Source organism: Aricia agestis, chromosome 20 (assembly GCF_905147365.1).
Source record: "Aricia agestis chromosome 20, ilAriAges1.1, whole genome shotgun sequence".
Classification (NCBI taxonomy): Eukaryota; Metazoa; Arthropoda; class Insecta; order Lepidoptera; family Lycaenidae; genus Aricia; species Aricia agestis.
In genome coordinates, this window is record NC_056425.1 from 11786859 (window position 1) to 11812965 (window position 26107).

At 38.1% G+C, this 26107-nt stretch overlaps 1 protein-coding gene and 1 long non-coding RNA gene across 2 annotated transcripts in view; one reads left to right on the forward strand and one right to left on the reverse strand.

The window, feature by feature from the left end:
* Positions 1 to 26107, reverse strand: part of LOC121737239 (zwei Ig domain protein zig-8-like) — a 217090-nt gene that overhangs the window by 173656 nt on the left and 17327 nt on the right. The gene's annotated exons all lie outside the window — the stretch shown is intronic.
* On the forward strand, positions 5944 to 24477 carry LOC121737240. The gene is made up of 3 exons (XR_006037110.1): positions 5944 to 6039; positions 6981 to 6984; positions 24467 to 24477. It is a non-coding gene; the product is annotated as an uncharacterized LOC121737240 (long non-coding RNA).

Below are 26107 nucleotides of genomic sequence, written 5' to 3' on the forward strand. Positions count from 1 at the left end.
CTAAATAATAATTAGTGTTTTAGGATAAAATGTACAAAATTATTAAAAAGAAACAAAAAAAAGATTTTTTGTAACTCCAAACACCATAAAAATATTATTTTCTGTTATGTGTTTCACTCCTATAAAAAGGCTGCAGCAGCTTACGCAATTTACAATATTATACGCGAGGGACTCAATGTAATTTTGGCAAATTCTCTTACAGTTCGTTTTTATGGTGTAAGCTATTATGCATTATGTTTCTGTAGATTGGAGATGGTGTAAAAACGGCATTACATGACTTGCATTATAATACAAGAGCTCCGCGGCTGGCAATCCAAATTCATTATATTTTTTACCAACTTTCAAACGAGAAGTTTCTGTATTCTGCTGTGGATCATACTATTGCAATCCATACTTCTATGCCTACTAATATTATAAATGAAAACCACACGGGAAAAACAATAAATAGCTATGTCCACACTGTCCACTGCCCTCGCGGGCATGCCTCACGTTCGCTGTTGACTGCTCTATAACGCATGCCCTTGATGAACAAAAAAGGCACAGTGTGGACAAAGCTAATGTCACCTTTTTTGTGAAACTGAATTTTTAATGCCATTTGTTATATTAGCTTTTTAGGGAAACATTGTATGACAAAAAATAAGAATTGGGTAAAAATATCAAATCAAAGACCGTAAAATGAAAGTAATATAGACTTTCAAACTATATAAAACTGTTTTTCTCTTGATTGTACTTTTTTGACATTCCTTGTTTTTCCCGTGTGGTCTTCAAATGCGAAAATGTGTCTGTCTGTTTGAACGTGAAGAGGAACTCTTCACAACCAATTTTGATACTTTGAGTCCCGGGAAAGGAGGAAAATAGGATAGTATTTTCCCGGATAAATGGAATCGGCGTAAAGTAGTTGCGGGCGTGATATAGTAAAAAATATTTGTTTGTCTGTCTTTATATATACTTCTTCTTGAGTTTCTTTATGTGTTTAAATTTCATGTGTCAATAGTTTTATTTTTAACCATAATAAACAACAAAACTTCGCGAGAGAGATCCCGCAAACCTAAAGCTGTATTTATAAGCTTTCATTTGTAATTCTAAGAACTTTCTTTAAAGTGGTTTGCTTTGAAACAGTTAGTTCTAAACGCGGTTATAACTTACAAGTGTGTATGTGACTTGAAAATACAAAATATTACGGACGGCGGTCTTTGTGTGCACTTAGTTAAGGCTAAGCAAAAGCGAGACTTGTACTTTTTCTGTCGTTCTAAGGTTTCTTTGTGCATACTTGTGGGATATGCGTGGTGGCCACAAAAGGAAGATCTTCCGACCGAGCGAGGTGTTATGCTCGGTCAGGCCGGAGACATGATACATTTCAGCTGTCGTATATATACCGACGCGATTAGAAAACTTCGATAGCGCGATGCAGGAATGTTAGGCGAATTGTGGGTACCGCCACAGACTATTGGTTGACTTTGTAGCGTTCTAGCCCCAGTACTATTGCTGAATCGCGACGCCAGACATTGTCAAACATCTTAAAAGACTGGAAACGCACCTGCATCTCATCCAATGTTGCAAGTGTCCATGGGCGACAGTAGTTGCTTTCCATCAGGTGATCCGTTTGCTCGTTTGCCCCCTTATTAATAAAAAAATGCGTTTGTCTGCCTTTTGTCATTCGAACTTCTAAGCAAACTATCTAAATTGGTTTATATTGATACCTATACCTACCTATGTAGATGTGTCCGTACCTATCTAACTGGAGATTTTTTGAGATCAAGGTAACAATAGAGGTTAATTTTTATCATGAAAAATGAAAATGAAATGAAAAAGTTTAATCAAGTAACATAGACTCTCATTGTTGGTAAAGGCTTACAAATTTTGTTAGTAACAATATCATCATTTAGGTTTAAATAAATAATATACTGACTACATTATGCATCACCTCCATGCCGTTAAAAATGTTTCGGTGTGATAAATTATATTATGTGTATCTATAGTTTTAGCATATTAAATTAGGTTAAGCCTCTCTTGAAAACCACAAAATAGCACTCCATCTCTTTTACTCCATGTTTTATTCCTCCCCTCTTTATTTACTTTATTTATTAAAAAATGCAAACACCATAACGTTCGGGGTTATTACTCGGGGTCATGACACCGCAGTTTTCCGATGACATGCAAAAATGTTTGGAACACGCATAAAAAACCCGCACCTTTTTGTGTTTACGAAATTCCGGGTCATGTAATTAACATGGAGTGTGCAGATATCCCTTATAAACTGCAAGTAAGTGTACGCCCTTAAATAAAGAAGCAAAATGTAGGAAGGGACTGTAAAGAACAAATACTTTTTGCTAGATTTTGTGGGTTTTTCAGATGAGTTTAGTTTTTGTCGCATTTTGCTTTTTTAGCCCGGGCGCGCACTAGCAGCCAGGCCGCAGCCAAAAACTTCTATTTAAGTTTAAATAGAATTCTTTGGCCGTAGCGGCCAGGTCGCGGCGGCCATCGAAAGTATGGTGTGGCCGCTGGTCGCGTTGCGGCCAGGTGCGCGTGGTCTATGGCGCGTGCGGTTTCATACTAAGCCCAATAGTCTATGGCGATTTTATACTAAAGTATCTACCTCGATGGCCGCTGCGACCTGCGGGGCTAAAATGGTCACAATTTAGCAATTCCTCTCAATCAATTCAGCAAATGAATAATTGTCAAAACTGTCAAACTTACAAAATATGTCAAATCAGTACAAAAATACAGAAATGAATTGCAAGCAGAGCTTTGCGATTTTAGAAAAATGAATCATATTATGATTCATATCATGATTCTTCAAAGCGACCATTTTAGCCCCGCTGGCCGCAGCTGCGGCTTGGATGCTAGCGCGCCCGGGTTTAAGCCAAGGCATCTATCTCGATGGCCGCCGCGGCTTGGCCGCTCGCGCTAGTGCGCGCCCGGCCTTCGTTCGATTCGCTAATCAAATTTATATTACCCATCAGAATGAAAGTGCATGCCGCTAAATAAGTTTTCACATTAAAATATACCCATTAAATTTTATTAGCTATTTACTATTATAAACTTTATTAGTTATTTTATCAGTATAATATTAAAAGCCATTATAATATCGTCTAAACAAAAACTTCTTACTTAATCGCCATCAACTGGCTACAAAAAGCGAACACGTATTTTCATTCGTTTTTGCGGAGATGGAAGCCGTTCCGTTATTAGATCTTTATCGGAAAAGATGTTAGAGCCCAGTTATCGTGATAAAAAAGTATTGCTGACTTGGATGGATGTTTGAGAATTATTTTTAAATACAAGCTAACTGAGTGTGATGGACAGCACACACATCAACTGAGAAACGGATCGACCGTTTAGCCTTGAGAGCTACTTACCGCAACGCACACGGATCGGATGCTTAATTCTTAAGGCGATGCCTTGATAATTTGGCTGTAGCGATATCGATTGTTCTCAGCAATTATTACTAAAGCTAAGAAATTAAAGTTCATTGTCAGTATTCATTATGTCTTTGTCTTTGTATTACCCATAGCATAACACGATTAGTCAACTTTTATAACCCAGAATAATCAATCAAAAAGACCTCTGTAAAAAAGGGACTCCTATTTTACCAACAGAGGAGAGTGATTTAATCTTCCATAATTTATATGTAGATTGGTTCAAGCATACACTTTAAATTGCCCATAGCTTATATGAAATGTATTTATGGTTTTAAATTACGCGACAAAAACCATTTTGTCGCTTACGCCCTTTCCGTTTTTTGCTGTTCCATTGCTTGTTTTCTATGAGAGCCGGGCCGGCCTCTCATAGTAAACAAGCTATCTAAAAGATATCCAACACGGTTTTCTACTTTAACGCGACGTCACCTTAACGTTTTTGCCTCGTCTCGGAAGTACTCGGAACAGGCTATACCATAAAGTTAATATACCTAGCGGAATAGAGAAACAAAGGCCTGAGCAAGAGAGATGTCACTATCAGTAACACTGCGTGGTAAATAGAGACGTGTGATACATGACAGCAGCACTCTTTTTTTGACGTCCAGTCGGCACGTGCCGCACGTTGACAATTTAATCTCATAGAATTCATGTTCAATCATGCTTGTGTAAGTGTATACGTACACATATTTTTACATACAGATGAAACCAATTTCGGTTTCGTTTGACAGCTCGAGATTGTCTATTCCGCTAGGTATATTAACTTTATGGTGCAAACCGACAACAAGACGTCATTATCACAATCAGACAATTGGCCGAGAGTACTGGCTCGCCACTGTCTCTACTCGCCGAGATTTTGTTGTGTGCCGTTTTTTTTTTTTTTGAGATAAGGGGCTAACGAGCAAACGGGTCACCTGATGGAAAGCAACTTCCGTCGCCCATGGACACTCGCAGCATCAGAAGAGCTGCAGGTGCGTTGCCGGCCTTTTAAGAGGGAATAGGGAAGGGTAGGGATGGGAAGGGAATGGAAGGGAAGGGAATAGGGTAGGGTAGGGAATAGGGGATTGGGCCTCCGGTAAACTCACTCACTCGGCGAAACACAGCGCAAGCGCTGTTTTACGCCGGTTTTCCGTGAGAACGTGGTATTTCTCGGGTCGAGCCGGCCCATTCGTGCCGAAGCATGGCTCTCCCACGTATAAAACGCACGTGTGGCGACGCATTGATACTATGGCGCACACATACTCGTCCAAGCCGCGCGCGGTGTCTTTGTATGAAGATAACTTACTTCCCCCCCTTTTACTATGATAAGACCTTACAGGAACTGGTTTTTACCACTAGGTGTAGCAAGGACTTTACTCGCCGTTTATCCCTACCCCCCTGTCACGATTGTCGTTGGGATACAAATGTCAACGAGCGAGGCTGCCTATGACAGTCATTGTGAATATGAAACAGTCTACGTGCTACGAATAATAAAAGTCATAATGTCAATATGATCTACTTGTATACATTTGCTTGTTGGTCCAATTACGTAGAAAAATCTGAACGTCAAAGTAAAATAAAAGTGTGTATTTTTGCAAATCACCCGACATTGTTTTATTTGTGTTATTTAGATGGATGGTACGCTCGGGCACAGTATAAACAATATACAGTACTCTTACAAATAAAGATTTTTTGCACCAGGTCCGTTTCCGGCTTTATCTGTCAGGTGATCATTTTGACAAGAAGATATTTTATAATTGTATTCACTGTGTTAATATTTTTATTTATAAGATGGTAGATCTTTATATTGTTAGATCGGGTCACGCACACAATAATGACGTGGTAAGTGTGATTTCAGTTAAATAGAATTAAATTGTGTGTAAGTAATTTTATCCGATAATTTATACAAAAAAATCCGTCTTCATACCCATACAAATTGCCGATCCGGGCATTTTGTATGGGTATGAAGACTGCATTTTTTTTTTAGTTCCCAGCATTGTTCTCATAGAAAAAGTTATTCATTTTGACGGGCTCATTTGATGGTTTTAAGGATAACGGTGTTAAACCTAACACCCTTTATATCAAAGTTAGAAATAAAAAATCTTATTTTTGACGTTTAATTAATTTTTCAATTCTATTTAAAAATTATAATGTGTGTACGTAGAACATTGCAATATCGGGCTGTCTCTTAATTGAATTAAAGAATCCGAGTTACTCTACCGTACTATACTGTGGCTCAAGTCTGGGATGTAATCAGACGAAGACTCAATTTGCCTGAGTACCTCCTGGTATGAGCTACACTTTATTCTTGGAGAGAATTTACTTTATTCACGCAGAAATTCGTATATAGCACGGTTATTGCGCAGTTGCCATGTAAAATACCTCTTCTCATGACTCACTTCAATTTTTAGGCTCGCATACATGGAGAGGTCGAACGGTTCCGGTACGGACTGACGCAGAGCGACTTGAACGGACTTGATCTTTTTTTTATTTATAACAATTAAGTACTAATATTATGATTTATGTATTCTGTGCTATAAGGTTATAATAAGGTTGCAAACGAGCAAACGTGTCACTTGATAGAAAGCGACTACCGTCGCCTATGAACACTCGGAACATCAGAAGAGCTGCAGGTGCATTGCCGGTCTAAGAAAAGAGTTGAGCCACGCTACGCAACCCAGTGTTGCTCACAATGTGGTCACAAATACCTAAAATAGTAGACACTTTAACAAGAACAAGAAAGAAGTCACTTAACCGTTTTTAATCCAATTTCACGGCGTCTCGTCTTGTCTTAGTGTGCACCGACCCTTACAAAGTTATAAATCATATTCGAGCTCAGTCAGCCGGTTAATAAATTCACAAACTTATAGATCGCGCAGTTTTTACTGCAGACTTACGAAGTTTCATGAAAATACCAAGTTTATAGTTTACTCGGTTCAACTCGGTGTTACATTGTTGTAATTTTTAAGCTCTCGCGTTTGAAGTGACTCATAAGCGAAATTTCATGTATATCGGAGGAAATTGATAGGCCTAGGCAGCTGACAGACCAACGTCATTGGGTCGGATCATGTCAATTCAATGTTAATTAATGTGATATTATGTCAGCTAGGTTTGACGTAACGCGACCAAATTACTTAGAGGGCGTTCGCTGCGTTGAAGGTGTGCCCGGCGCGGCTGCCGGCGCGCGCGCCCGCGTCATACTGACACCCGCCTTAACGCAGCGCTGCTCTATGGGATGACATGAAACAAGCACACCTCGCGGGTGGCCGCGCCGGGCGCACGCTGCAAACGCCCTAAGAAAACTTCTCTGATAGTACTTACTGAAGGGCTAACCTACAAGGATCTTGTTGCACTTGTTTCATAAAACAAGTGCAACAAGATGCTTGTGAGACAGTGTCGCACAACTACTGCCTGTAATCCATGGAGGCGCGAAAGAAAAACAGTCGTCACTTGTCACACCAGCCTTAGCCCATAGGCCATAACTCATACCAGAATAAACAGAACTAACTCTTAGTTCTGTCTGCTCATAATAATAGTACTCCCCACACCGGTTTCGGTGACGGTGGCCAGTTTCATTGAAACCAGGCCTGTTACGCAGGAGTAGTTTTATAGTGCCCAAGTGTGTGCGCAGTACACAAGAGCACTCTCTCTTCCTTTCACTCTCATAACTGTGGGACGGAAGACCGACACGACTGGCGAGAGATCAGGCGCAGGCCCGACTTTTTACATGCCCATCCGACGCATGGATCATCTTACTTGTCAGACAATCAGGTGATCAGCCTGCATTGTCCTAATCAAACTTGGAAATATCATGTTTCCAACGCGGGAATCGAACCCACGACCTCCGGAGTCGAGAGCGTCTGCTCATACAGTCAGCGTCAGTCTCATGCAAAGGGATGTTGAGTGTCACTTATAATATTTCACTCTCATGTCATCCAAGTACATTTTGATTTTTGGCAAATTATTATTGACTTAAATGAGACTTCTGATGTCATTTTACGTGATAGCTGTGGCATCCATGTCTCCCTGACATTAGGCCTGTATCTTTATAATAATTTAAATTACATTGTGACTTGTGATTATAATGTGACTGGATGTATAAAGTAATAATCGGCCAAGTGCGAGTTGGACTCGCGCACGAAGGGTTCCGTACAATTATAGAGCAATAAAGGTAAAAAATGTGTTTTTTGTATGGGAGCCCCCTTAATTATTTATTTTATTAAAATTTTATTATTTATTATTAAAGTACAAATATAATTAAGAATATTGTGAGTATTTCAAGTGCCTACCTGCTACCATTATCGATTACGAGCAAAAAATGCCAAAAAATCACGGTTATTGTATGGGAGCCCCAATCAATTATTTCTTTTATTTTGTTTTTAGTATTTGTTGTTATAGCGGTAACAGGATATACACAATCTGTGAAATTTTCAGAAGTCTAGCTATAGCGGTTCTTGAGATACAGCCTGGAGACAGACAGACGGACAGACAGACAGACGGACGAACAGACGGACAGACATCGAAGTCTTAGTAATTCCCTTTTTACCCTTTGGGTACGGAACCCTAATAATGAATTTACGAGAAGAAATGACGAAGAAATACGTAAATCCGTAAAACATTAAGAATGTAGGAAAATTTTCGATGTAGAGGAAAAAGATTTTTACTGAGTCAATCGTGTCTTTAGTAACGTAAAAAGCCGTATTAGGGGTCCACAGTAGAAGGAAAAAGGAAATAGGATAACTATTACATGACTGAGATGGTATATAAGCATCTTATATGCCTGAACAAATCTGTATGATATTAAGCTTATTTCACAGGATTTCACACATAATGGAAGGTTTTTTTGTAGTTGTGAGATATGACCGATTAGAATTATACGTTTGACGTAGGTTACAATATGTTTAGAGAATAGCATTTTGTAATTTTAATGTGCCGGTTGGCAGCGGACGACAAGAAGCAACCGCAGACGACGACACTACCGGTTTGTATGTATTTCTATGAAATACCCTCCGCAGCGCGCGACACGAAGCTAGCGACACTTATTCATAGAAATACATAGAAACCAGTAGTGTCGCGACGACACGTCGTCTGCTGCAACTTCATGTAGCCGGCTTCCAACTTGTACCTTTATACATAGAAACCGGTACTGTCGCGATGACACGTCGTCTGCTGCAACTTCATGTAGCCGGCTTCCAACTTGTACCTTTATTATACTGAGGTTACATCGGAACTTTATTATAGTATGATCTTAAGACTACGAATAATAAAAACTAAGGAAAAGTAACTCCGTCAAAAACATGCTCCACAATACTTGTCAAAAAAGTGTACCTTAGGTACACATTTCAATACATTTGCAATAATATTTAGGTGACCTTGAGCGGTACTAGGCTGACGTTACATGACAGATCAAAAGGAACCAAATTTAAAACGGTAATAGTAAGTATGGGAGTTACGATTCCTTTGTTTTTATTATTCGTAGTCTTAAGATAATTTAATAGAATCATCCTTCAGACAGACTGCTATGTAAATACCCCAAAATGCCTCTGAGGTACAGTAAGTTAAAAGGTACCTTTTAAATCGTGGGTTCGATTCCCGCCTTGGAAAAATGTTGTTTTCCAAGTTTAATATAGATAATGCAGGCTGATCACCTAGTTGTCTGACAAGTAAGATAAAACGTCGGATGGGCAGCCGGTCCCTTGATCTCACGCCAATCATGTCGTTTATCTGGCCCACTGGATTTTAAGGAAATGTACTCTTTTGAGTCGCGCACACACTTGGGCACTATAAAACTCCCGCGTAGTTGGCCTGGTTTCAATGAAACTAGCTGTCGTTACCGAAATCGGCTTTGTCGTTTTTTTGGTTTTGTCGTGTGTTGTCGCGTGGTGGTAGCATTTTATATAAATTTGATTCGAGACTGAAGAGTGCGACTCCTAGCCCCTTGATCCTGTGCTGGAAGAGGCTGGCGGCCCGATCACTCCCCAGGACCATTCCAGTGTCATCAGGCTAGACTTCCACATGGTTCCCGTTCTTGCCGGTGCCCTTGTTCCCCGTTAAACCAGGAGAGTAACAAAATTCCCCAAAACCAGATCAGGCACTTCGTACCCCCACCCGTTATTTTTTTATTATAATAAATTGTAATATCTGTTGTCGTTTTGTTTTCTTTAGACCAAAAAGACAAAACGCCACACGCTTGGACAAAAATTCACACTTTACAGCGTGGTAAATGAGGTGTAAAAAATCTACAGAACCCTGTCGTTAGGTTTTTCTCGCACTTCGTTCTCGTAACTGACATCTTATTTATGTTTGTACACATTTTGTTTTTCTGAGCGACTGGACGAAATGAAAATTATTATAAATTGCTTTGTTTGTCGAAACATTTGTTATATTGCCGTGAAGTCATTATTGCTTTTGTGATGAAGTGTTATTACTTAGGCACATAATATTTCAAACAAATATACATTATATTATACTATCGACTACGTTCATTTATTTTTAAAAGCTTTTATTCAACTTGCTCTGTATGTAAACATGTATGAAATTTTGGAACTCAATTTCGATATATTATTTATTTAATAAAATAAAAAAATATATGATATTAGTCTACTCAGTTGAATTGACACTTACTTTTAAGCTTTTATTATACTTAATGCAAATTGTATAATATATTGAGTGTATAACTTAATTGTTAGAATTTTTAAGGGGTCGATTTTCTTATTTTTAGAGTATTTAAATAAAAGCTTTTTTTCAAAAAGTTTTTTGCTTTTATTTTTTTTTACTAGCCTAGTTAGCCTAGTCTTATGAATGCTTCGGAATTCATAACACTAGGCGTGTATGTCTAAAAATAATAATTTTTCACGCGTAAGCCGATTTGGATGAAAATTGGTATGGTGTGATACTTGAGTTCCGCGAAAGACCATTGGGTACTTTTTATGTCGGAAAAATGTACGAAGCGTTGCTGTATGCTTTAAAGCAACGAAATTATATCGCTAAGGAGCCTTACATTTTTCCTAAATAAACTATCCAATGTCTCAACAAAATCTGTTAAGTGCCTTACGCGTGAAGATGTTGTAACCGACAAACACATTTTCGCATTTCATATAATATTATGGATGCTATTACCACTCACAATAAAATAGTCAAAGATCAACAAACCAAGCTGTCAACCAAGCAAATTAAAGCCGAAACAGCCCGAGGTACGAAAATAGATTTTCTAGCTGACGGAACCTTAAATCGTAGCAAAACTAGAAAGACCCGGTCACCCATAAATCAATCGAAGTAAACAGCGAGTCGAATGGAAACTGGAGCAGAATTGGGGCCTTTTCCGCCATTTTCTACTTTATAATGATCTAGAAAAGAGCCGACTCTATCCATACTTCTATACTAATATTATTATACTCTTACTAATATCATAAATGCAAAAGTGTGTCTGTCCGTCTGTCCGTCTTTCCGTCTGTCTGTCGCCCGCAACTCCGTTGCGCCAAAATTAATTTATTGCGCGGGAACCCTAGAATTTTCCGGTTGAAAAGTACACTATGTCCTATCCCGGGACTCAAAGTATCTCCATACCTTTCACTAAAAACAATGGTTTGGGTATGAAATGTAACAGACAGACAGACGGACAGACCTAGACTGACAGACACACTTTCACATTTTAAATATTAGTATGGATATTATTAGTACGGATATTGCAGTAAATTGTTAAACGTATCACAGCTGGTATAGGTTCGTAAATAACCAAGCGTATTGAGTGTTTACAGGCGTTTATCCATTTATATAGATGGGATAGTGCCCAAGCGTTTTGGGCATTTATGAACATTTATGGGCGTTTCGCCCAACTCATTCGCAGGTATCAAAAGTCCAAAATTATTGGAATAAAATATGTACCATAAAAATCTATTTGTATGTTACATCTATGCGCTTAAATCGATGAATAGATAATCATAGTATTATTATTATTATGTTAAGGGCCTGTTTTACCAGTTCCTGATAAGTGCCGGATAGCCACCACTTAACTTACAAAGTATAAAGATAAATTATGAAGTATCTGTCAAATAAGTTGTGGATAGATTCTATTTTATTTCCTGTTATTTTTATATGATTACTAGATGTCCCGCGCGGCTTCGCCCGCGTAAATTAGAAATTTTACAGAATCCGTAGCTACATTTTCCCATAAAAAATATTTCCCCCGTTTTTCCCACATTTTCCTGAGTTTCTTCTGTCGTATTAGTCTTAGAGTAATAATATAATATAACCTTCTCGATAAATGATGAGTCTTACTCGATAAATGATCTATCTAACACTGAGATAAGTTTTTAAATCGGACCTGTAGTTTCTGAGATTGACGCGTTCAAGCAAACATACTCTTCAGGTGCGTTCAAGCAAACATAATATTAGGTAGATATAGATTTTTTTTAATTATCGCTTGACAAACTCGAGTCTCGATCTAAAAGACTATGAAATGGTATAATATGGTAGTGATGATGATGATGATGATGAAGAATATAATTTGCATAGTAGCATATGCTTTCTGTTCTTAAAACAACGCCGAAACTCCCAAACTTGTATCTATAAAGAATCAGGAATTCTCTCAGCACCTTCCGAACCACGGTATACCAGGTATATCTCGGTGCAAAATCTTACTTGTTGGTAGCATATGCGTAGAATACTTCTCACGAAACCGAAGTCACCATATGTTTCCCTATAAGTTTTGAGGAGTTCCCTCGATTACTTATGGATCCTTCATCAGATCACCACTTTTCTGAATATAATACCAAATTGGGATGATAGCCTATATACCAAAAGAAAAATTTTGAAAATCGGTTAACAAACGGCGGAGTATTCGTTGAATATAAGAAAACGAACATAACACCTCCCCCATTTTGAAAGTCGGTTAAAATTGTAGCCTATGTGTTATTTATTTAATATTTTAATCAGCACATGAATTGAATAACAAAATTTTTTTCAAATTAATCGTAGCACCATCTGTCAGGACAAACTAAAATTGAAATAGAATAATATTGAATGCGATGATAGCGCCGTCCGCCGGATCTAATGTAAAACATTCCAAAATCAACAACTCCTTATAAATAAGAAATTAATTGAAAAAACATTTTCCAGTAGACCAAACTGTAAATCTAAACCATTCTCGAATCTCCACGAACACACACAAAAAATTTCATCAAAATTGGTCCAGTCGTTTAGGAGGAGTTCAGTCACATACACACGCACACAAGAAATATATATATTAAGATTAGATAATAAGAGCGTCCGTGGCCTAATGGGTAGACCTTCCGTTCGCACTCCTAGAGGGTGCAGGTTCAAACCCGGGTGGAGGCGTGTACCAATGAGACATTTTCTGATCTCAAGTACATAATACGGACGCTCGTACGGTGAAGAAAAACATCGTGAGGAAACCCGCACGTAGTTGGGCCCAGACGTATTGACTAGTTTTTTCGCTTTCCTCTGGACTAGGCCGACTATGATGCGAGAATGCCGTATGCGCTTGGGCAACCATACGGACATTTAAAAATCTTGTCCCAGGCACTACAGTATTTGAGGAGTGGTTACTTCGCTCTGAAAAATACTGTATAGATCATCCACAACGGATGTAAAGGCCTAGTTATTTTTATACTATTTATATAATATAGTTATTGATGAACTTTTCAATTTTGGGCATTATCTAGTCCTTACTGATATTTTAAATGCGAAATTGAGTCTGTCTTTCTGTTACCTCTTCACGCTTAAGCCACTGAACCGATTTAGATGGAATTTAGTATAGAGATACTTTGAGTTCCGGGAAAAGACAAAAGACCCAGAAAAAAGTACGGTTCTCGCGCGATAGATGAATTTTTACAAAACGGAGTTATTTATCTTTCTAATATATAAAATTCTCGTGTCACAATGTTAGATACCAAACGGTTTTACTGATTTTAACCAATTTTTATATGCATATTCAGTGGGTCTGAGAATCGGCTACTTTTTATATTGATAAGTGCTTTGTTGAATAAATAATAGTAAATTATTACAACTCGAGACTGACAGCGACCATTGTGTGACGGGATAGCGATGGACGTTGCCATGGTGACATACTTACTTAGTCACTTCAATAAAATAATACGGGCGAAACACTTTATATGGCAAAGAAACGTCTGCCGGGACAGATAGTAAAGTTATATAAAAAGAAAAGCGATTTCAATATCTAACAATTTCACAGTTTTTAGGTCACGGAATTTTGCTGATGGACAGTTGAATTTTATTTGCCAATATTTGTATGGCATTTGGATGGAAATCCGATTTTGCAAACTACAATATAATTTAGACTCGATGAAATCACAATTTGACAGTACTAGAATATTAAATTTTGATAAAATTGTTTACAGTTGTTTCCAGCTTTAAAAGTAGATAACATAATCATTATATTACTAAAACACTGTAATTTTTAGGGTAAAAAATGGTAAGTCTTCTTAAATATGCAGATACTAAACAACTATGTCCAACTTCGAAATCCGTTCTGGAGTTTTTGAGGGAAGAATTACGAAACGAACACAGCCACAAATTAACATAAAAATTTTGAAATTTCATATTTTGTATGACGATGTGGCATAAACCATAATCATTATATCGACGAAACAATTTTGTATGGACGTAATAATCCTTTCAGGAGAACCACGAGTTCAAAATTATACGAATTAAAGCTAATAATAATAATAAACTCATTTTAAACAGGCGCTTAATTTAAAGTAAATCAGAGGCTTAACCAATCATAATTATTGGAAGATAATTATTACAATTACCACCTTAATAATGTAATTATCGTTAATAGTTGTTAACAATTTAATTACTGGTTGTAATGCGGATTACAACCAGTGCTAGCGAGTACTGAAATTCGTATATCTCGTAGCAACGCACCTGCAGCTCTTCTGATGGTGCGAGTGTCTATGGGCGACAGTAGTTGCTTTCCATCAGGTAACCCGTTTGCTCGTTTGCCCCTTTTTTATAAAAGGCTGCTTTTTTCGGCAACACAACGACAACAAAAATATCATATTATGTCCTTATCCGGGCCTCCAAGTATCTCCCTACTAAATTATGTCATAAATTGGAGGTCTTTATTAATGACTAGAATATAACCTAGTGAACTTCGTGTCACTTCTTTCCTCATATAAACCTTCCCGACTTCCACAAATATTTCAACACTAAATTTAGCGAAATCGGTCCAGGCGTTCTCGAGGTTTAGCGAGGCAACAAAATTTAAAATTCATTTGTTTATATAATATAAAAGTTAGTTTTCATGCATAAACGCCAAACACTACATGATTTTGATTAGCACAGATATAGTACAGATTAAAAGACGGGATTTCACTGCGTACGTAATCGCAGGCAACATAATAATTTGTTTATCTTGTTTTGCCTTTATGAATTATGATTAATCTTTATTCAATCACATTGAATTTCGTAAGTGTTCCTGGCAACACATATTTTGCAGTGGTGGGCCACTGCCCGTTAAAATAAATTAAATGACAATACACTCATTTTGTCTTTTAATTGTAAACGAAAAGCGGTCCCAGGAGGAAAAAGCATAATTTAATCTTATCGCATTCGTTCAGATTTCTTTATGCCCTCGAAAATGCAGTGACAGCGTCTCATTGGGCACCTAGCCAAGTATTGGGGCACAGGCCGTGAATATATAGACATGGCAGGGGCCATAGATTTGAAGGCAGATATGCCAAGTGCAAGATAAAGAACTACGACAATAAAGTATAAATTAGGTTCGAAAATGGTCGAATAGGCTCTAAACGCCTACAAAGATCTCGTGGTACGTGGATGACATTGCCATGGATTTGTGGTTTTATCCATATATGCATGGATGCAGCTGTCACTCGAAATTCGGCCACATATTAAGGGGGCGTCCACAAATTACGTGAGGTGTTGTTTTTTTTTTAATTTTCTGACCCTTGGTGAGATTTCGTGAGATTTTAATCAACCTCCTCCCCTACCACCCAATCTCACGTAAGATTTTTTAAAATATTGGTTTCTTACGTAAACACGTTGGATTGTTTGACAGTCAGTAGATGTAACTTAAAAGTATGAATTAAATTATTTTCTTTCGAACGAATTTGTGTTACGATTACAATTAAGTATTCGTACAATCTGGATGAAATAGACCAAAGTAGTATATTTTTTTTCGTAACAATGAGAAAAAAAATTAAGTGAGATTTGACTCGACCCCTCCCTCCCTTAAACACCTCACGTAATCTGTGGACGCCCCCTAAAAATGTGCTTGGATGACTTTGTGGAGGATGAATGAAACAGCTGTAATCTAATTTCCTGTCCCATATAAGTAACGTTATTTTACCACTTTTCGTCTCGCGCTTGACTGTTTTTTTCAACGCGTATTCGTTCCATATTTCATTGTATCCAAAGATTTAGAGAAACGTGCTAGGACCGTATTTGCATGGATTTAAGTGAAGATCAAATCTTATTTCAATTACGCGGCCCATGTAAACAGACCTTTGTTTTCGTTCGGCGATTTTTCGGAATGGCTGTTATGTTATAGCCATTTAATGTAATGGCTGTTTGAGACAATAAAGTGTTTTCTATCCGACTTTTTAGGTGAGGTTTTGAGGACATTTATAATATGAATCTAGGCCGTATATAATTATGATAAATATTTTTAAAAAAGTAGTTTGAAAACAAGGAGGTTTTTTATTCGATTTTTTATGTTTGTTCGCAAACAACTTCGAAGTTTATATATTTAATGTTTCTTGTTTTTTTGGGAAGGGGATATTTTTAAGGCGGTCCTATAATAAATACTATTTAAAGTACCCAACTTCAATTTGGTTACAATTATTCAATTATGTCAACACTGATGGATTTCGTCGTTAACATTTCTAAATTTCGCCAACTAGGCCTTAGTAATTCGAGTACTTTTTATTTCAATTTCAAGTCCAAGTGTCCTAAATACTTAATGAGGTGGTGTAAGTCAATTATCTGGCTGGATAGCATCGTTACTGGAGTTAAAACGTTACCTAAGGCGGTACGTGTAGTATTTCTTAACGACTCAGCTATATATACGTGGGTATTTTAAATTATGTAAGAGGTTCCATTAGTATCATTAGCCTAGTATTCTGATTGAATTTGTAACCAAAATTTTAGACACGTTTTGAAATGTCAGACGGAAAGAAATAAAGAAAATGCACACATTATTTATTCAACAAATGCACGAATAACAAATTATACGAGTGTCGTACTCATATTTAATACACATCCAGACTAGAACATTGAAAACTTTTTTTCCGTCGGCGGGATCCGAACCCGCGACCCCCGGCTTGAGCTGCCACACGCTCAACCAATTGAGCCACATAGGTCGTCTATCAGAGCGGTTTGGGCGTGAAGAGGAACAGACAGACAGACACACTTTCGCATTTATAATATTAGTATGGAAGTATGAACTTCATTGAATTTTGTGAAACCAAAATGGTTGTATTTACCAGCAATTCCGTTCGTTTTATCGGAAGACTCGCCACTTTATTAATTACCGTGTTTGTTGCTATCTGATACAACCGATGCCAAGTTTCTACTTAGAACTCTGCTTGTGAAAACCGCATTCAATTTTATTCAAAACTCTTTTCTTGTATTCAAATTGTTAATAGCAGCATGACACAAATTTTATAAGGGCGAAAGTTGAAGCATTTTAGTAACTTCACGCAAAATCTATTGAACAGATTTTGGTTTGGCTAGCTTAGGTATAGGCTAATTTTAATCCCATAAAACAACGCTTCCATGGCTGAAAGATATAAGACATTGTAATATTATGTAGGGTTACCCAAAGCGTAAAAAGGGGTTCTAGCAGTCTGTCTGTCCGGTTGTTTGTCATCAGTCTGTATCTCAACAACCATGATAGTTAGACTTTTGTCACAATATTATATTACGTATTTCTGCTGCCGCTATAACAACAATAACTAAAAATCGGCCAAGTGCGATTCGGGCTTGCTCACGAAGGGTTCCGTACCGTTATAGAGAGAAAGTATATTGTGTTTTTGTATGGTAGCCTTGGTAGCCCTTAAATATTTATTTTATTTAAAGTTTATTATTAATGAATAAATAACAAATATAAGTGAGGATTTCGTGAAAATTTAAAGCGTCTAGCTGTTGCCATTATTGATTACGAGCAAAAAAAGACAAAAAAAAATCACGTTTGCTATTTGGGAGCCCCCTTTAAATATTAATTTTATTTTGATTTTATAGCGTTTATAGCTTTTTTGGTGTTATAGCGGCAACGGAAATACACAATCTGTAAACATTTCAGAACTCTAGCTATAGCGGTTCTTGAGATACAGCCTGGATACATACATACGGACAGACAGATAGACGGACAGACAGACATCGAAGTCTCATGAATAGTGTCCCGTTTTCACCCCTTGGGTACGGAACTCTAAGAACTGACTTATGGCTTTGTTATTATTTGACTTCGTTCAAATATTTCTTATCGCACGATCTGTTTTACAACCAGCCCTTTTTAGTACTTTTGAGCCTTAATGCAACTTATTAAGGTCGAAGATAGAAGCACGTTCTGGACAATCAACAAAAGATTGTATCATGCCTTATTTACATCACCAACCTTAATTTACAGCAAAGGGTTCTAATTAGTTGCACTTGCCCCATTGGACGAAAGCCCGTAATTTTAAGTGTAAAAGACGCCAAAGAGTTGAAAATATACAGAGTGTAACAAGAAGAAGTGATAATATTTTTGGGTGTGTGAATGATCCTAGGTATATAGAATAGGAATTTCTGTAGTAGCAGCGCTGAAAGAGCAAATTTTTTGTGGCAAGAGCCCCAACGTCGTGAGTTTATCCTTAAAAAGTCACTCTTTCATCACTGCTACTTACACAGTAATATTAAGCTCCCCACACCGGTTTCGGTGACAGTGGCCAGTTTCATTGAAACCAGGCCTGTTACGCAGGAGTAATGTTATATTGCCCAAGTGTGTGCGCAGTACACAAGAACACTCTCTATTCCTTTCACTCTCATAACCCAGTGGGACGGAAGACCGACACGACTGAAGAGAGATCGACCGACTTTTTATATGCGCATCCGACGCATGGATCATCTTACTTGTCAGACAACCAGGTGATAAGCCTGCATTGTCTTAATCAAACTTGGAAATAACATAATATTGTTTCCAACGCGGGAATCGAATCCACGACCTCCGAGTCGAGAGCCAGGCTCTAAACCACTAGACCACGGAGGCGTTACACAGTGGACTCTATACAGGGGACTGGTACATACCCTAAAGCTGAGACTGTCTATAATATTTTCTTTATGCCCTAAAGTATAATAATTATTACAATATTTTGTTATACACTGTACAGATCGCGCTGAACTTGAGGATCGCTAGACAAAAATGGAAAACAATGTTCGATTTTAGGGTGTCTTTTAAAAGTCATATATAAGAAGCAATTTATTATAGGTCGTTTGCGCGCTCTAAGCTGTTATAAAAATATCATAACTCTATTTTAATGCATTTAAAAGTACTTTTTTCTAGACTTCCAGACTTCGAAGTTGGTGTATAAATCATGTGAACTACAAAGTTGGTTAATGAAGTGCTACTTCTTATCGGAAGTTGGTAATTTGCCTAATGACATTTCAAAATGGCGACTAAGATATAATTAAGTTTCTTATAGTTTTCTTATTGGATATTATCTTGCAAATAGACTGATTTTAGCGTCACCAATAAAAAATTAATAGCGTCACCAATAGAAAATAAATATCAGCGCTACGCGTTGTTTAAAAACAATAATTTTGTACATCTGTCCGTCAGTATATTGTCAGTGCCGACAGTAAGCGAGCGGTCAGCGCAACACTTAAATCAGCTAGATAACGCCGGCAAGTACTTTACGCCAAAATTCGTTTGTCACCTTACATTTTTCTGGGATAAAAAGTTACGTCTTTTCCCGCATACATCCATGCCAAATTTCAGCAAAATCGGTTCAGCGGTTTGGGCGTGAGGAGGTAACAAACGGACACACTTTCGCACTTATGATATTAGTACGGAAGTATGGATTTATAATCAAAAGGTATCATTCACAAAACTGTAAACCCATTTGTAAAAACACTTTACAAATGAATTCAAAAATAATTTCAATTGTTCTTAGAACAATCGGGGAGCGCTTTCCGATTCATTTGGTCTCAATGGGAGTTGAGAAAAATATCGATACCGTTTTTATTTTCTTTGACACGAGTCAGCGGTTCTCGCTGTTGCAATTGTTTGACAGAATGTTCTGGAACAAAGAAATGTATAGAGCCTTTATAGAGACAGGTACAGGATACTGGTTTCATTTTCTACCTACGTTGGTCTAGCGACCCATCCGCTGCTTTGTAGTGGCGTAGAGCGAAATGAAACCTACAGCCTAGATAATAAAGTAGCATTTTGTTTGAATGGACAAATGGACGTGGTTGCTTGCCATGAGGACCGAAAAGCTACCTTTATGTCGGTGCCAATACAGAAATGTATGCAATATAGTTATTCAAAAACGATTGGTAATTTCATGTAGCTAGGACCATTAGTGCAATGGCCAGCGAGAGGTCAGCGTAAGAATTAAAACGGCCGTATAAATAAGATAAGATACAAAGGGTGGCGCATAGCATTGTCATGGGTTTTTTTATTAAGGGGGCAAACAAGCAAAAGGGTCATAAGTTTCCATATAAAGCAACTACCATCACCCATGACACAACATCTGAAGAGTTGCAGGTGCGTTGTGGCCTTTACCGGAGCGTAATAATACAGCTAATACTCAAAAAGATACCAGCAATTATTTGAGACTACAGCAAAATTACACTTGAGACAGATCTAATGGCGGCTCTCGACATAGGCGAACGCGTTGGCCAACGCGTCTGCAGACGCGTTGGCCAACGCGTTCGCCTATGTCGAGAGCCGCCATTACGCATAGGTATGAAACAACTGTCAGCCTCTCTACTCATTTTACAATAATATGACGATTGATTCCACTGACCTCAATAATACACTGGACAGGCGATCGCTATCAATAAAATGTTCATACTTATTTGAAATTCGCCATATTGGCGCTGATTGCCATGTGAAAGCAGTAGTGAGTGTACTTGGAACTACTATTTTGCAAATGGCGGTTGTCATTTTCTATGTAATTAGTTCACAGTACGCTCACCGCGGCGCTTCAAATCAGCACAAAAAATAGCTGTCATTTTGTACGGCATAGCCTGTCCAGTGTATTATAGAAGTCAGTGATTGCTTCTGATTTGGCCACAGATACTACTTTGTTTCTAGATGCACAGACCGCAGTGCAGCTTTCGATAAAATGAAGCACGTAAAAGTCTAAATATTTATAAGTTATGGATTCATAAAATACTTATAATAATATTATAGTTTATAATCAAACAAAATGTAACTTATACTGTGAAAAACATTTCATATTATTTTTAGTACCATTTCAATAGCTTTTTAAAATAGCTTTAGAAATACAATTTTATTTCCACACAAAGAGTTAAAACATAATTTAAATGTATTCAAATAAAATTCATATCAAATTTCATTCACAGGAGCAAGCTAATCAAATAAAAAATAATTTGACTCCGTACAATTTTACGAACGTCTGAAAAGTTTTATAATGCATGTTAATATCTTGAACCCTTGGGGTCACTGACCGAAACTTAGTGCATGAAATATTCATACACGCCCTTTGAAGTGAGATGTTCTAAAATCAGATCATAATATTAAAGCTGAAGATTTCTGGTAATTTAATAAATGCCCTCCCACTTTCGAGCGCGCGGCAAAAATGTACTATCAGAGAAGTTTATTCACGTGTTGGACCTACGTGGCGGACCTACGTAATTTGGTGGTCTTATTTCAAACCCAGCCGGCAAAACACGACTAAAGGTGCCTCTTTACACTGGACCATGCTGGTCCACTACAAGCCATCGCCGTTGTGTAGACGGTGTAAGATGGCGGACGATTTCGAGACATGGCGCGCATTGGCGTGGCCTGCAGTGGGCCATCGTGGGCCATTGCGTGGGTACTACATTTTTTTTTATAAAATAAGGGGGCAAACGAGCAAACGGGTCACCTGATGGAAAGCAACTACCGTCGCCCATGGACACTCGCAACATCAGAAGAGCTGCAGGTGCGTTGTCATAACATTGAATTGACATAACCCGATAGTTTCCTTTTTTTAAGCTGACATGATCGAAAGCATTTTTAATACCATATATTAATATCATCAGCTTGCTCACTACGGGAAAATTTGAAGGTTATTTATTACTTGATTTATCTTTTATTACTCACATACGCTATATTCACTTAACACCTCCATCGTGGGTATCGCAGACACAATAGATTTTCAATTGTTATGCGGCAGCCGGCTGCCGCTTGGGGATTGATGGGTTTAAGCCTCATACACTTTTAGAATCTTCTATTGCCTTCTTTTTTAGAACACACGCGCCATTGCTGAAAATCTTTCTTGGGGATGTAAAGTTACTGACGTAAGTTATGCAACAAAGGATATGGATTCAATGGAACTGATTCTACCACCAAGTTTGGCGACAGTTCCATTATCTCCGTTCGAAATTGGAAATGTAATAATCTGAAGTTAAAAACTTTTAACTAACCACGAAAATTATGCCATGTAGCTTCGGTGACGGTAACCAGTTTCATTAGCACCAGTTCTATGCAAAAGTTTATCCATACTAATATTATAAATGCGAAATGTATCTGTCTGTCCGTCCGTTACCTCTTCACGCTCAAACCGCTGAGCTAATCCTGAAAGGCATAATTAGAGTTCCGTGAAAGGACATAAAATATTTTTATAGGGAAAAAATGTACGGTTCCCGCGACATAAACGGATTATGTCACAACGGAGTTGCGGGCGTCCTTTAGAAGTAGTCATATTTCATACGCGGGAGAGCCATGCTTCGGCACGAATGGGCCGGCTCGACCGGCGAAGTACCACGTTCTCACAGAAAACCGGCGTGAAACAGCGCTTGCGCTGTGTTTCGCCGAGTGAGTGAGTTTACCGGAGGCTCAATCCCCTACCCTATTCCCTTCCCTACCCTCCCGTATTCCATTCCCTTCCCATCCCTACCATCCCCTATTACCCTATTCCCTCTTAAAAGGCCGGCAACGCACCTGTAGCTCTCCTGATGCTGCGGGTATCCATGGGCGACGGAAGTTGCTTTCCACCAAGTGACCCGTTTGTTCGTTTGTCCCCTTATTTCATAAAAAAAATTAACCTGTACCACTGTATCTCATGTGTCGCTAGGATCGACAGCGGTACCAGCGGGTCCACTTTTTTACCAAAAAATTGAGAAAAAAAATCAGCCAAGTACGAGTCGAACTCGCGCACGAAGGTACCGATACAGAGCAAAAATTGGCTCAAATTGTGTTTTTTGTATGGGAGCCCCCTTAAATTTTTATTTTATTTTGATATTATTATTAAATATTAAAGTACACATATAACAAAATAATCTGAGAAAAATTCAAGTACATACCTCTTGCCATTATTGATATAGAGCGAAAAAGGTCGAAAAAATCACGTTTGTTGTTATACGGGAGCCCCCCTCAAATATTAATTTTATTTTGTTTTCAGTATTTGTTGTTATAGCGGCAACAGATATACACAATCTGTGAAATTTTCAGAAGTCTAGCTATAGCGGTTCTTGAGATACAGCATGGAGACAGACAGACGTACAGACAACGAAGTCTTAGTAATAGGGTCCCGTTTCTACCCTTTGGGTACGGAACCCTAAAAAATAATCTTTTAAAATAAAATTTGCAATGATGTTACATAAAATTATACAATGTCAACATACATACATAATTGCATTGTATAATATACAATATTATGTCATACAATAATGTAGAAGTAGCCTTGCAAGAAGCCATCCTACTCCCAAGATGTGCCATCGTTTATGAAATCGTTGGCTTTGGCACACAAACGCTCTTTGACTTGAATTTATTAATGGAAAGATTTTGAACGTTTTCTGGGATTTTATTGAAAACTAATATCAGGGAACCCGAGTGACTTGCTAATGCTGTCTTAGGACCAGCAACGAAATTAACAGAAGAAAATAGGAGGAGTAGGAATTAAAGTGTCATGTACGTTATACAAGAGCAAGCAGGCTCTTTTTTCCTTTACATAACGCAGTAAGACGGATGGCGACTGGAAAGAGATTAAGCGCATTTACTTTTAATAAACCTATTCGATGCACCAGGTGAACTGCATTGTCTGATGATCCAAGATTGTGCAATGTCTTAGCTGAAATTGGAAACAACATTATTTCAACGCGGGAATCGAACCCACAACTTTGTTTTTTCGTTCATAGAACGCCTTGACTTAGGTTAGGTTATGTTAGGCTTATAATTAACTAGACGACGTTCGCAACTCCGTTGCGCCAAAATTCGTTTATCGTGCAGGAACCGTACATTTTTCCAGAATAAACTGTATACTATGTCCTTTCCCAGGACCCAAAGTATCTTTATACCAAATTTCATCAAAATCGGTTCAGCGGTTTGGGCGTGAAGAGGTAACAGACAGACAGACGGTAAGATACAATTTCGTATTTTTAATATTAGTATGGAAGTGTGGATATTATCAAGGTTTATTGTACAAACCTAGGTTTATTGTATCTGCTTTGACCAAACTGTGCAGTTTTAGCCGTCTGGGCTATTTCTTATAGCAAAAGTACCTGCATTTCCCGAGCTTATCTGAGCAACATTAATCAGGGCCTAATCTCCCCTCTGGGGCAGCGGTTTATGGCGGCGTTATCTCCCCTATATGATGTATTTCCTAATGTGCTGAAAGGCTAAGGTTTGGGGTATTTTACGATATTGCTTATATCCTTTGCGTCAGTCGCATTTATGAGCGATCTAACGCAATGCGGTTGTGTTCATACCTGTAGTCTGCCGCACATAGATATATTTGATGATTACATAACTTCATTAAATGAGTTTGGCAGCTATTATAAGATTATGTAAACATCTTTAATTAATTAATTTTTGAGTGTAAGAAGCCGTAAGAAGAGATTAAAATTTTCACCCCTAATAGTTTAAGAGCGAGTTTTCGGCAGACTTACAGTAGTAGCGAACTCCATATTTTAAACTCACTCACTCGGCGAAACACAGCGCAAGCGCTGTTTCACGCCGGTTTTCTGTGAGGACGTGGTATTTCTCCGGTCGAGTCGGCCCATTCGTGCCGAAGCATGGCTCTCCCACGTTGATTTATCTATACCAGTGCTAAATTACATATATCGGTCTAGTATAGCTATTAGCGCGTTCAAACTGAACAATGATTACCATGGGCGTACCCAGGTTCTGGGCCAGGGGGGACAAATTACCCAGGTTCTGGGCCAGGAAGGGCAAATCAGATTTTTTATAAGCTAGGTGTTTATAAAGAATAAAAAATTAATAATTTTTAGTTGTAAAAATACTATATTGCAAACAAATGGCAAAATTTATTTATTGTTTTTAATTTTTATAGATGAAAGTACTATACAATATACTTAGTAGGGACGTCGACATGATCCAGCAGGCAGCTGCCCCCCCCCCCCCCTGCCCACCCCTCGGTACGCCCATGATGATTACTGTTCCGCTTTATAATACAGGTTATTAGGGTGAATACCGTTATCCTAAAAACCATCAAATGATCCCGACAAAATGAACAACTTTTTCTATGAGAACAATGCTGGGAACTCGAAAAAAAAAATAACCTCTTCATACGCATACAAATTACCAGGATCGGAAATTTGTATGGGTATGACGACGGATTTTTTGAGTTCCCAGCATAATAATTGTTCTCATAGAAAAAGTTGTTCATTTTGACGGGCTCATTTGATGGTTTTGAGGATAACGGTGTTTACTCGAATAACCGGTATACCTATAAATAGTAGGAACCGGAGTATATTATGTCGGTCATTTAATTTTTATATACAAAAAATATATATTTTAAAATATCAAAACAACAGGATTTAAGCTGCGATCACGTTTTAAAAGTCAATATTATTCCCAGGCTCGTCTAGATTTTAGTATTTTCAATAGATTTGTTTACTTATTTTAAATGTATGCTTTCTAGTATAATTTTACAAATCATCAACAATTAGCTGTTAAACTTTGCGCGCTTTACGTATAAATTACTAAATCAATAGCATTTGATTTAACCGCCGTTTAGGATCTAATCGGTGATTAACTTAACAATAGTTAAAGCGTACTCAAATAGGAATATTTGATACATCTGGTTGTAATTTTGGCTGCGACCACTAATGCAGTGGTTAGATTTTATCCAATTTCAGGCGTATTCAATTGAAATGGCTAATATTGAATTCGGCATTTAATTTCAATCGCCTGTTTTGTGTAATAGGCAGTTTTAACCGATTACCAAAAAGGAGCAGGTTCTATGTTCGGCTGTTGTTTTTTTTTATGTGCCGTTTGTCTACTGCCGCGGTCCACCGAGATTATTTTGTGCCGTTTTATGACCTTTTTTTATGCGCAGGGGAAACCCATCGTGGGTGCCCCGGGTTGGGGATGTGGCTCAGTTAGCTGAAGCACCCCGGGGGTATGTGGGACTCTTACCCACTAAAACCACCTGCGGTTTGCCTTCAGCCGTATACGGAGGAATGTCCTGGATCTGTCTAACACAGGACTCCCGCCACGACTGGCCGGTCTACCTCAAAAGGGACCGGACTTCCACAAA